Genomic DNA, 11,619 nt, shown 5'->3' with positions numbered 1-11,619 from the left:
TGGGAGCGCAGGTGAGATGGAGAGGCAGTGGGCTGGACTAGAAGATCTTTGACCTCTCAGGCCATCTCCTGGGCCCCTCTCAGAGGTGGACGAGGCCACCTTACTACATAGACAGGGAAATTGAGTCCTGGGAAGGCGCGGGGGCCTGTCTGTGAGCGTCAGAGCCCGCAGGAGGCTCAGGTCAGGCGGCTAATTGCTAATTGTTCATTAAGGATGCATTTGCTCCCCACTTCGAACAGTTGTCTTGGGGCTTCTAATGGAGGTTTTTGGTGCTTGTTTTATTATTATATTTTTTTTTTTTTCAAAATTGTTCCAGCTTCAAGCTTCAAATTTCCGTGAAGTCATTGGAGCCCGATAGCTCCCAGTCCTGGCAGCTCCCAGGCTGCAGAGAGCAACACTGTGGCTGGGGGAGGGGGCCCTGCATACCCTGAGAAGCTGGGCTGCGGGCTGTGCCTTAGCCTTGCTGCCGCCGCCGCCAGAGCAGGAAGTGGTGGGTCCCAGATGTGACTCACTCTCATTAGGTAGCGTGGAAGGAGCCTTCGGATGGGTGAGCCTGGACGCGTCTGAGGAAGGGCAGGCGAGGGCCGGGCCACCTCCCTGCAGACCCTGGCCAGCTGCTGGGGCCCAGGAGGAGAGCCAGGTAAAAGCGGGGTGTGGGGATGGAGTGTCACCAGTCCTAGCGGCTTGAGCCCCCGGAGACGGGGCTGGACGGTGGGTGGGAAGCAGCTCACCCGGCAGCCTGGCCTGGGAGTGGACTGGGCAGGGTCTGGGCTGGAGAAGGAGGAAGCTCCGGGAGCCTACTGGGCAGACGGCTGGGAGAGGCGACCCCTCAACAGGGGACCAGAGGTGACTCGTCACTGGCTTTTCCCAGCCTGACAAGAAAGTGCGGTTGTGATCTCGATGTTGTGCATCTGGCCCGTTCCATCTGGAATTCTAGGAACCATAGACTCTCAAATGTCCACACTCCTTCTCGAGGGTGTAATTTTACATTTACAAGCACACATGACTTTTCTCAATGAAAGGAAACATTGGCAAGGGAAGGACAATTCAACTAATTTTATGAAATTATAAAACAACGAACAAACAAAACCTCTGAAAGGGGTGCATGCCTGAGGGTCGGTGAACCAAGATGCCTCCGAGAAGCAGACTGCTTTCCCTTTCCCTGCAGCGCATGTCCTCCATCCCCCAGGGACCTCATGGGCCATCTGGAGTGGGTCTTTCTGGAGCTTTCTATGCATTCATCTAAACATGTGTGCACAGAGGGTGAGGCAGTTGCCTCTTCTTTGTGTCATCACAGCAGGATCAAGGGCAGGGACGTCTGGGGCTGGGGGCTTCCTTCCTGGCCAGCCATTGCTGAAGGGGAGAAGGGAGGGCCAGGAGGGGGAAGCTGAGGGCCTGGAGGTGGGGGCCAGGCTGGGCCGCCTGCGACAGGGGCCCTGGCTCCAAGGCCTGGACAGGCAGCCAGTGTGGGCTGGATGTGTCTGGAAGAGCTGTGTGACCGTGGGCCTTCACTAGCGTCACCCACGTGCAGGTGGAGGCTGTGAGGGGTGGACTCAACACCAGTGTTTCTCGGAGTGAGGACCGGGCTGCCCAGGGAATCGCAGGGGGTTCTAGCCTGTAGGTGGAAGGACACATTTAAAATCTAAGCATTTGTCTTAGGGAAAAAAAATCTGTAACTAGGACATTGACATTGTGACGTCTTGACTGTATTATTGTCTTGGACGAGGCCAAAGAAGACACAAAAGTGACAAGCCAGCCAATTTTAGAGGAAGTGCCAAGTGCCGGCCCTGCAGGAAGTGCAGGAGGCTGAGGGGGGCTGCAGCTCAGGAAGGCATTTGTGCACAGCCTTCACTTCCCACCCAGCTGTCTGTCTTCCCACCTCCAGAGGCCCTGGGTTCCCGAGGTTTACCTGCAGCTCCTGGTGTAGGGTATGGGGGAGGGGAGGCTCTCAGATTGTTCCAGATTCTGTGGCCTTCAGAAGGGAAGGTGTGAACTTTGTGGAGGTAGCTCTCCAGTGGTATTTTCTTTCTTTCTTATTTTTATTTTTATTTTTATTTTTATTTTATTTTTTTGAGATGGAGTCTCTGTCTGTTGCCCAGGCTGGAGTGCAGTGGTGCCCTCTCGGCTCACTGCCAGCTTCGCCTCCCGGGTTCACGCCATTCTCCTGCCTCAGCCTCCTGAGTAGCTGGGACTACAGGCACCCGCCACCACACCTGGCTAATTTTTGTATTTTTAGTAAAGACAGGGTTTCACCATGTTGGCCAGGCTGGTCTCGAACTCCTGACTTCAAATGATCCACCCACCTCGACCTCCCAAAGTGCTAGGATTATAGGTGTGAGCCACCACCCCCAGTCCACCACCCTCAGTCTCTTTTTTTTCTTTCTTTCTTTTTTTTTTTTTTTAAAGACAGGGTCTCACTACCCAGGCTGGAGTGCAGTGGAGTGGTCATAGCTCACTGAAACCTTGAATTCATGAGCTCAGGCAATCTTACCGCCTCAGCCTTCCAAAGTGCTGGGATTACAAGCATGAGCCCCACGCCCAGCCCTCTAGTGCTGTTTTCATGAAAGAAGCAGCTGTTTACCAGCAGCTGTTTTCCTAGCGATGAGGGTGAAGCTGGTATTGCAGAAACTCTTTGCCAGGACGAGGTCTGCTTGAGGGAAGTTTGCTTGAGGCCATGGAGGTTGGTGCAGGGAGAGCTCAGGCAGTAGAAGGTGGTCTGGAGTGCGGCCTCGGGACAGGCCACAGGAGAGTCTGAAAAAGAGAAGACATTCCAGCACTTTGGGAGGCCAACGCGGGCAGATCACTTGAGCCCAGGGGTTCGAGACCAGCCTGGGCAACATGGCGAAACCCCGTCTCTACAAAAAATACAAAAATTAGCCAGGTGTAGTGGCATGTGCCTATAGTCCCAGCTACTTGGGAGGCTAAGGCAGGAGGATCCTTTGAGGCCAGACGTTGGAGGCTGTCGTGAGCCATGACTGTGCCACTGCCTGGATGACAGAATGAGACCCTGTCTCAAAATAAATAAATAAATTTTTAAAAAGAGACAAAAGTCTGACTCGGTGGTTGCACTGGGGACATGCACCCCACTCTACAGTGTATAGCTACTGATTTGACCCATTCCCTACCTCCTCCACCGCTCCATGTGGTAGGCGACAATCACCTCCAGTTTACAGAGGATAGACAACCCAGAGGGGCTGTCTGTCCTGAATCACCCAGCAGATCAGTCCCCAGGCATCCAGTTGTGCCCACCACAGTGTGGTCTGCTGCCACGTTTGAGCCTGGAGTCAGGCCCAGGACACTGTGTTTTTGGCGAGATCAGATGGGGCAAAGCTGAGAAAAGGGTTCTGGTTGGTGCTGAGGGATTCATGGGGGTAGTCCTTACTGGGAGGATGAGGAATTGGGCTCCTGTGAGGGCCTCCTCTACCCCGCCCTGTGCCTGGCCTTCGCTGGGCCCACTGCGGGAGGGAAGTGGTAGGAAGAGGCCTTCTCTGTGGCTGGGCCAGGGTGGGCTGTCTCACGTGCTTTCCTGGACATGTGGTTGGGTCGTGCCTTAGCCGGGAGGTAGGCGGTTTGTCCACTCCCTCTCATTGCAAGGGTCACAGAGGTGGCCGGATGGCCTGTCCCTCAGCACCGCTCCTTGCCTCCTTCCTGCTGTCCTGGAGGAAGAGGATGTGGACTTGTTCATACTGAGGTGGCGCAGCATCCCCTCTCCCACCTCTCCCACTGCCCAGGGAGAGGACAGTGCTTAACCCCACTGGAGAAAGTTCCCGGTCTTTGAGGGAGCATGCAGAGTGGGTCACAGTGGATGCCTGCATCAAAGCAGCCCATTCTAGCCTTTCATGGAGTGCAGGGGAGGCATTTACTACTTTTTAAAAGACACATGTGGCCAGGCACCATGTGTCACACCTGCAGTCCCAGCACTTTGGAAGGCTGAAGTGGGCAGATCGCTTGAGCTCAAGAGTTTGAGACCAACCTAGGCTACATGGCACAACCCCAACTCTACAAAAAAATACAAATATTATCTAGCATGGTGGTGCATGCCTGTAGTCCCAGCTGCTCAGGAGGCTGAGGCAGGAGGATTGCTTGAGCCCAGGAGGTGGAGGCTGCAGTGAGCTGAGATTGTGCCACTGTACTCCACTCTGGGTGATAGAGCAAGACCCTGTCTCAGATAGATAGATAGATAGATAGATAGATAGATAGATAGATAGATAGACAGACAGACAGACAGACAGACAGACAGACAGACAGACAGATAGATAGATAGATAGATAGATAGATAGATAGACAGACAGACAGACAGACAGACAGACAGACACATGTAGCCAAGAGCTGGAAGTTAGTTGGAACTAGAGAATGAGACCACATCCGAACACCAGCCAGAGAAGCAGGGGTCTTCCAGAAGTTATCCGGTCCAGCCCCCTGCCTGCAGGCAGAACTGGACTGTGCTCTGGTCCGGTGGCCCAAGTTCCAGCTCTGCTCTGCCTCCTCCCAACAGCGTGTGAGATGAACAAGGGGTGGAGCCTGTTTCTTGCATCTGTGAAATGGGTTGGTAAAGGTACCCCCTGCATCAGGTGGTTGTAAAGATTAAACGAGCTGATGCACACTCTGCGCCTGGCACAGCGGAGGCACTACCTAAGTGGAAGTGCTCGTCACTGTCGGTGTCACGAGGCTCTCCTCTGCCTTGTCCTGCCTTGGGTGGGAGACTGGACCTCCTGGGGGAGGTCCAGTCTCATTTTCTCTGTTCCTCGGTTTCCTTATCTGTAAAATGGGGCTGACGGCAGGGCTCAGGTAGGTTAATGGGAGGGCTAGCTGGGTGAAAACCCTTCCCAGGCACCGGAGACTAGTGTGCCCAGGCTGAGAGGTTGCCACGCAGTGGCTGGAGTCCCTCCAGCTGTGTGTGCTGGGGATCCCGCCAGCCCCCTCATCTGTCCAGCGGCCCCCTCCCCACCAAGGACAGTGGCACAGTGTTGCCCAGCTTGCCATAGGCATCTAGCCTGACCTGCTGCTGCCCATGGATTTCTCAGCTGGCCACGTCATGGCTAGGGCATTGCCCAACCCTGAGTGCAGACCTGCTTGGCCGAAGCATCCTCCATTCCCCGCTCTCCCTTGGAAGCCTGGAAGCCTTTCTAGAAGGGACCAATATTGGGGTAGAGAAGGGTTAGGCGGTTAGTCTGGGACTAGAGCTCCATTCCTCTTCGGTGGCCTTTTCCTTGGAACATCTAGGACTGTGCTTTCCTGCTGCCACCTGCTGTCTCATTTTTTATTTTGACAGGATCTGGCTCTGTTGCCCAGACTGGGGTGCAGTGGCCTGATCGTAGCTCACAGCAGCCTCGACCTCCTGGGCTCAAGATATCCTCCCACCTTGACCTCCCAAAGTGCTGGGGTTACAGGCAGGAGCCACCACACCTGGCCTGTCCTCTTCGATGGGCCAATTGCACAGGCATTTTCTGAGCACAGCACAGACCAGTGCTGCCGAGATGAACCTGAGCAGGCTCTGCGTTAGGATGGGGTGGGGACGGCTGACCTTGAGCCTGGGAGAAGGTCCTCCCTGTTCTCGAGCACAGCCATCTGGTCAGTTTCTCCTGGCTTGTGAGGCCCTCCCAGACCGGGCTTGACTTCCCTCCCAACTCCCGCCACTTGTCCCCATCATCCGCTCTGGGCCAGCCCCCCTGACATTTTCACCCCCAGCTTGGCTCTCTCCTGCCCCTTTCCCGCCCTTGGCCCCCACAGTTCCTGCTGCCTGGGGCTTTCCCCCCAACCGCTGCTTGGCTGTGACCCCAGGTGAGGGCCTCCTTCAGGGGTCCTCCAGCATGGGGAGACGAGGGGACCCAGCTGGCTCTGCTCCTAAGCCGTTCACTCAGCCACCTCCCCCACCCCCTTGGCCTTGCTTTGAGCCCCTCTCTTGCTGTGGCTAGAGCCCGAGGGATGCCGGGATACCCTCTTCTTGCCATTCCTCCGTTTATGTCCCTGTCTCCTCCACCACTGCTGACCACTGGCAGGATGACCCCACGACTGGGCCTGAAGGAAAGGGAAGCCAAAGGAGGTCTTTGGCGCAGGCACCCCAGTTTCCAGTTGTGTTTCCTGGCCCCAGGCTCTGCCCATTCTTGCCTCCTCCCTGGGCATTGGGACCTACTGGAGGTGACGGGGCAGAAGGAGCGGCCATGACCCTCAGACACAGGCCTGTCCCCAGGGGAGGAGCTCGTGTTCCTGGGAGGCAGAAGGGACCTGCAGTGGGTGGTGCCACCACCTGCCTTCTAGGGCCCGGATCCCTGGAGGCCACTGGACCCAGGGCACCCTGATCAGGGTGCTTTGTCTTCCACGCCCCAGGCCCTTCCTGCCCCTGTAACTGGTCAGCTTTCCTCATGCTGGCCTCTGAAACAACTCAGTCACACTGCCTTGGGCACAGCTCACTGAGGTCATTGCTTCCTGGAGTCACCGACTGGCTGGGCAGGGAGAAGCCTAGGACTCTGGGGTGCAGCTGCTCTGCACAGATGGGGAAACTGAGGCCCAGGGAGCTCTGCAGCCTCAGGGCTGGTGTGTCTTCCTGGTGGGAGTTATGTTGGAGGGGCAGGCCCTGCCCCACTCACAAGCACGCCCCTTCGCCTCACTCATGGGAGGGTGTGGACTGGGGGCCAGTCTTGTGGGCTTGTCATGGTCCTGCTGCTGTTTTTCAGGGTCTGGGTCTCCCTCCTCCTGTGCATCTCCTCGCTGGAGCAGGGGTCCAGGGTGCTGGTATAGGCTGGGATGAGACCTCCTTCTGTGTGTGTGCATCTGGCTCCTGGGCCCCCCAAGCCTGTCTCCGGTAGGTACCCCATCTGGCTGGGAGGAGGAACCCTTTTAAGTTGTGTGAAGGAGCTATTTTAAGGGGGCCCGGGCTAATGGGAAGTGGCCTCTTTTGATATACCAAGACTCCCTGGAGACACTGCTCCGTCCCCTGGGGGCAGGGACCTGCACTTCTGTATCCCTTTGTCAGGCTCAGCATTCCTGAGCACGGGTACAAGAGCAGAGCTGCCCTTTGGGGGCGGGCAGGAAGTGAGGCTGAGACCCTGGTACTGAAGTGTGTCCCCAGTGCCTGTTTATGTCACAATTTCTCAGCCTGCTCACCCTGGTGTCTGGAGCCGACGGGGGTGGCCCTGGGTGATGGCACTTGCTGTGTGCCCACGTCTACGTTAAGCCCCTGAGAACTGGGTATTGTTACCAGTCCATTCTGTGGGTTAGGAAACTGAGGCCCAGAGAGGTTCAGGAACATGCCCAAGGTCACACAGCTCCTCCACGGTGGAGCCGAGATTCACAGCCTGCTGTTGGATCTCAGAGCTTGTGCTCCCAACCACCATGCTTTCCTTCCTTCCCTACTGCCCTGCCCTGGCATTTCTTTTCCTCACTTGGCTCGTTTATGACACTCTGCCCTCCTCCTGGCGTGGGCTCCTCAGGGCACCCGTGCCTGTCTTGTTTGTTGTAGCAGCAGCAGCGCCTCACCCTGCACCTGCTGCAGGCTCAGTGGCACTTGGCAGATGGAGGTCTGGTGGCGCCAACAAGTGGCCTCTTTCCTGGTGGCAGGATGGGCCCCCTTGCATGTGCAGTGGTTCTGGGTTTATGAGGTTTTATAGCTATGAGGTCATTTCACTGCTAGAATAGGCCATGGAGCAGAGAGAAGGGTTTCATCCCCATTGCTCCGGTGAGAAACTGAGTCCTGAGAGGCAGGTCACCTGCCAGAGCTCATGCAGATGGGACTGGGGACTCCAGGGTTGGGACCCAGTCCTTAGCTGCCAGTTCAGTGCTGGCTGTACCCCACCATCTGTGGAGTATGGGGTTTGACGTCCCCGTGTACCAGGCAGGATTAGATCCTGGGAGCTAGGTAGTGCATGGCTGGACGTGCAGCCAGGTAGTAACAGATCAGGGTGGCCTGTGCTTCTGTGGGAGGTGCAGGCCCTGGGGAAGCTAAGGAACAAGGCCAGACTGGGAGGGGACCAGGCAGCCTTCCTGGAAGAGGTGGCAGCTCAGGTTGGCCCTGAAGGGCGGGCAGGAGTTCACCAGGCAGAAGGCGTTTGGAGGTGAGGAGGTGGGCGTGTTTTCAGACTGCCGGAGCTGGAGATGAAAGGGTGGGGCTTGTTTGGGGAACCGAAATCAGCCAAATCACGCAGCCACAGAGGAGGCCCGGGAAGTTCTGGAGGCGTTTTTTGGCCAAGGGGTGAGCAGAGATCGGGCTTGGTGTTCTGGGGGGTCCTGGGTAGGTGTGGGAGGCCTGGTTTCCGGGGCCATGGGGCTCTTGTGGCCTGAGACTCCATCACAGTGACCTCCTGTGCCCAATAGCTCCGTAAGGGCAGGATTTGTGGAAGGAAGGAGTGAGTGACCAGGAATGGGGGCTTGGGCTCCAGGGACAGCCATGGCGAGGGCTCTTGAGCCCCTGTGTGGGTGCAGGGCCGGAAGCTGGGGCTGTGGTTGGTTGGGGAGGCCGGGTGGGGCTGCTTCCCCTGCAGCAGGGCTCTTCCGGACTCCTGGTGCGGCTTCACGAGGCAGTCCCCTCTGCGTCTCTCGTGCCCCGTAGGCCTGGGTCAGGTTCTCAGGAAGCCTCGGGAAAGTGAGGGTCTTAGCGCCTTGGTTTGGGGTTAGGCGCTTTTCGAGCTGGTGTCGTGGAGGCCAAACTGGGGGCCTCTGGGCCAGGTGGTGGCTTTAGGCTTGCTGTTGGGACAAGAGGCCAGGCTAGGCAGTGACGCCTCGCTGGGCTCTATCAGTGGCCCGCTGATCTCCAGGTGGGAGAGGCCTCTCCCACTGACCTCTCTGTGACTGGCTTCTCTGCTGGTCTGAGTGGGAAGGGACCTCAGAGACCCTGGAGGCCTTTCCTGCCCTGGGGGAGTCAGGCCCAGAGAGGGTGAAGAATTGCCTGAGTCACACAGTTGGTGATAGGGAGAGCTGGGACTGTACCTTACATCACCTGACATTCAGCCCAGGGCTCTATTCCCTGCACTGCCTTACCTGTGGCAGATGGGGAAACTGAGGCAGGTGGGCCACTCCTCTGCATTGCACAGGAGAGGCAGGAAATTTGACAGGAGCCCTTTGCCGTGTTGGCACTTGGAGCTCTTTTCCTGCTTGCTTTTCCCCAGGGCAAGGTGCTTCCCAGCTGAAAACTGCCTAGGGAGGTCGCTGTTGAGACCATGAGCACCACAGAGCCCCGGTCTTCCACTCAGGTGTCTCCTCTCACCACCTGGAAGGCTAAGCTCAGGGTGGGTATCCTGGCCCACAGGCAGGTGCATGGGCTGGTCCCTTCGGCACCTGCAATCTCCTTGTGCACAGCTAGCCCAACCTGGGGTCAGGTGGAGGTGGGTACGTGGGGCCCCCAGCCTTAAGGAGCTTTAGAGGCTGCCACTTAAGGCGAGGCTAATGGGCTCTACAGGCCACAGCTGCCCAGGGAGGCCTCTTTGGGGAGGAGTTACTAGGTGGGTCTCGGAGACTCCAAAGTCAGCATTTCCCAAAGGAGGTTCATTAGGGATTCAATGCAAAAAGAGTCTCATTAACAAAAGGATGGGGAAATGTTTAGCTGTGCTTAATTCAGCAGGCTGCTTTCCTACAGGACTTGTCAGAGCCTTTAATTTGCTGATGTGTATGGGGGATCTTTAAATGGGGAAGAGGAGAATGTTGACCTCAGCACCACCTGTGACCAGAAACGGCTGTGGATGTGTGTGGCTGCACATATGTAGCTTTTCATGGCCCTGCTTTTGGGCAGAATGCACCTCAGGAAATGCAGATAGAGAGTTAATCTGCACTGGGCCTTGGAGGAGGGGCAGGCCTGGGTTCGAATCCTAGCTCCACTGTTTCCCAGCAGGTGGGCTTTGGGCTTGGAGGTTAAGGTCCCAGAGTCAGTTGCCCTGGCTAGAAATGGAGAGAGTGCACCCCCACCCACCACCCTTGGGTAGTCAGGGGGACGGGCCTCACCCCATGGTTCTCTGCAGGTTCTCAGAGGAGATGACCAGCCAGGTGGTTTTTGGCCCAGTTTGTCTCCCAGCTGGGCTCCGAGGTCACAGAGCTTGTTTTGAGGCCTGGGTACTGCACTCTCTCCTACCAGCACGCCTGGAAAGTTTGGGCCGAGGACCTGACTCTGCCCGGGATGTCACCTGTGAGCTCCCTCCAGCTCAGACCAACATCACCACCTCCCTCTGACCTGGGTTGGGTGGGACGGTCACTCCCTTGAGGCCCAGATAGGCCCTACATGGAGGGGTCAGCCCACACAGCCGCTCATGGCCCTGGAAAGCCGGCCTGAGTTGCTGACCAGTGTTCTCTCCACCTCCCAGAGGCTGGGCACTCACAGGCCAGAGTGGGGGGCCGGGCCTCCTCACCCCCAGTGCTGCTGGCTCATGGCAGGGTTGAGGGGAGGGGACAGGTGGCTTCCGTACCCCATGGGCCTTTCTGACAACTTGGTAATGCGTGCCGTCTAGACTGGGGTGTTCTGTGCCAGGAGTGGCTCAGCACACTGCTTGCATCACCCCCAACTGAATCCTTTCAAAACCCTGTGGGGTAGGACTGTTATTCTCCTTTTGTTAAAATGAGGAAACTGAGGCACAGAGAATCTGTCAGGTCATGTAATGTATTATTTCTTTTAATATTTAATTTGTTTATGAATGAGTGAGATGGAGCCTTGCTCTGTTTCTCAGGCTGGAGTGCGGTGGCACAATCATTGCTCACTGCAGCCTTGACCTGAACTCAGGAGGTCTTCCTGCCTCAGCCTCCCAAATTGCTGGCTCTACAGGCACATACCACTGTGCCTGGCTCAGTTTTGAAATTTTTTTAGAGATAGCATCTTACTATGTTGCCCAGGCTGATCTTGAACTCTTGGCCTTAAGCAATTCTCCCACCTTGGCCTCCTGAATAGCTGACATCACAGGCATGAGCCACTGTACTTGGCTAAGTCACGCAATTTAGGTGTGATGAATCTGGGATTCATTTTTCTTATTAGACATTTTTTTTTAAGTCACATAAGCAATACACTGACAATAGAAATAGAAACTGAAAATGAGAAGTGAGATTTATCCACTCTGTGAAACCAACACTTTTGGTTTTTCTGTGTCCCGGTTCCATCTTTATTTGTTCCAGGCATTGCCGTGTGGATTTTTCACAGGATACCCTGTGACATTAGTTTCAAGTGGCCTCAGGCTTGTTGACAGCTACATAGTATTCCATTGTAAGGTTGCATCATAATTTATTTCACCAGTTCCTGACTGATAGGTATATTATTTTCAATCTTTTGTTATTACAAATAATGCTTCAGTGACTAATTTTGTGCTTATGTCATTTCACACTTGTGACAGTGTTTGTACAATACATTAGTCAAAGTGGATTTGGTAGGTCAAAAAGCACATATGTCCTTTAGTGACTTGGTTAGATATTATTAAACTGCCTTCACTGGGGATTCTACTGACTCACATTCCTGCCCAGGAGGGAATGTGAGTGCCTGTTTCCAACACAGACTTATGAGACTTATGAAATGCTTTGATCTTTGCCCATCAGTTAGGTAAAAATGGTTTTCCATGGTGGTTTTGTTTTTGTTTTAAAGATGGGGATTTTGCTTTGTTACCTAGGTTGGACTCAAACTTCTGGGCTCAAGTGATCTGCCTGCCTCAGCGTCCC

General features: G+C 55.6%; 1 protein-coding gene across 1 annotated transcript in view; it reads left to right on the top strand.

The window, feature by feature from the left end:
- Positions 1 to 499: 499 nt before the first annotated feature.
- The window catches only part of ADCY7 (adenylate cyclase 7), a 58,611-nt gene continuing 47,491 nt past the window's right edge, over positions 500 to 11,619 (top strand). Inside the window, exon 1 of the mRNA XM_011988657.1 lies at positions 500 to 640. The gene's annotated coding sequence lies outside the window, so the exon portion shown is untranslated. The remainder of the gene's footprint in view (positions 641 to 11,619) is intronic.

Source organism: Mandrillus leucophaeus, unplaced genomic scaffold, assembly GCF_000951045.1.
Source record: "Mandrillus leucophaeus isolate KB7577 unplaced genomic scaffold, Mleu.le_1.0 Scaffold333, whole genome shotgun sequence".
Classification (NCBI taxonomy): Eukaryota; Metazoa; Chordata; class Mammalia; order Primates; family Cercopithecidae; genus Mandrillus; species Mandrillus leucophaeus.
The sequence above is the reverse complement of the archived record's forward strand: the minus strand, read 5'-3'. Positions and strand labels throughout refer to the sequence as shown.